Source organism: Sinocyclocheilus anshuiensis, unplaced genomic scaffold, assembly GCF_001515605.1.
Source record: "Sinocyclocheilus anshuiensis isolate Anshui unplaced genomic scaffold, SAMN03320099.WGS_v1.1 scaffold43, whole genome shotgun sequence".
Taxonomy (NCBI): domain Eukaryota; kingdom Metazoa; phylum Chordata; class Actinopteri; order Cypriniformes; family Cyprinidae; genus Sinocyclocheilus; species Sinocyclocheilus anshuiensis.
In genome coordinates, this window is record NW_015549580.1 from 449,773 (window position 1) to 451,382 (window position 1,610).

Consider the following 1,610-nt stretch of genomic DNA (forward strand, 5'->3'; position numbering starts at 1 on the left):
CACTGCAACTCTAAACTCAATTGTGTATTTCAGATGTCTCACATCCTACAACCTCATCATCTGCAGAGCAAAATCGCCACTTAATCACACCAAAATGATGGACTTAAAGACATCATATTGATTGGATTGTGATTGTTTCACTGAAACTTGGTCTTCATCACATCTATTTTTTGTTCTTATATTGTGTTTTACTTCTTTATGTATTTATTCATGTTCAATGTCAGTTGTCATTCATTAATGTATTCAGCTAATGACTGTTGTTAAGAGCACTGACAATTTTGTATGTCAATAAAAACGTACTTAATTCACACAACATGCTGCTGTTGTGGTTATTGTTGTTGTTATTGTTGTTTTAATGTAAAACCCTAACTGAGGCTACACTCTAAGATGCCTCATTACTGATTTTCTGGAGCTCAGCCACTCAACTACACAGACTGTCAACACACTCTCAACAGGTAAATTATTTATTTCTTAAAATGTCTATGAATTATACATTTCAAATGCTAATTGGTTTCCTATGTCTTTTCTCTTTTTAGTTTAAGAGAACATGCAAGTGTGACCAGCTCTATTCAGGTAAGGATACTCTCCTCTTCTTCATTAAGTAAATAACAAAGATATTGAATTTATGGTCCTTTTTTTTATTACTAGAGTTTATGCATAAACATACCCAGCTATCCCATGACTTTATATTGCTTTTTCCTTTTAACATTGTGAAGTGCTCACATACTACTTTTGGCCTTCATAAACAATTGTTTTCACATAAACAAATGAAAGGAGACAAACTGTATATCTAAACTCAATTGTGCATTTCAGATGCTGTCACATCATACAACCTCATCATCTGCAGAGAGAAACTGCCAATTAGTCACACCAAAATACAGATAAGGATTAGAGGTATCATAGAGGATTGTGAAGATATTTTACTGTTCACTGGAGTTCATTTCACTATTTTATGTTCTATTTTGTTTTACTTCTTTAAGCATTTATTTATGTTCAATGTTCAATGTCATTCAATAATGTATTCTGCTAATACATTTTGTTAGAACACTGTCATTTTTGCTACAATTTCACGTCATTAAAAAAATAAAAGTACCTAATTGACACATTGTTTTTGATGATCATGATGATGTTGTTGTTGAATTTATGTAAAACCCTAATAGACACTTCAAGATATTATAAGACCAGACAGATAGAGGGGTAAAAAACAATTAATAAATAATATATACAAATAATACTAAAATTAAATTATATTAGCATGCTAATATTAATGAAAAACTATCATTAAAAAGGTTATTTATAACACCATTAAGGTCCTATATAACATTTTCAAAGCATGGTTCTATATGGAACCCTATAAAAAAGGTTCTATTTAGCACTAAAAAGGGTTCTGCTATTGTTACAAGCCGAAGAACCCTTTTCTGGTACTGTTTAGAAACCTTTTACTTAAGAGTGTCCCATTGAGAAATTTTAACCAAACTATGTTACAGACTTTATATTAAGACCCTAAATAATCATATCAATTTGTGGGAAATGTGCATCCAATGACCCTTTAAATAAGATTATTCATAGAATTATCAAGGTGTTTTTTTTTTTTCATTATGATGAGGCAA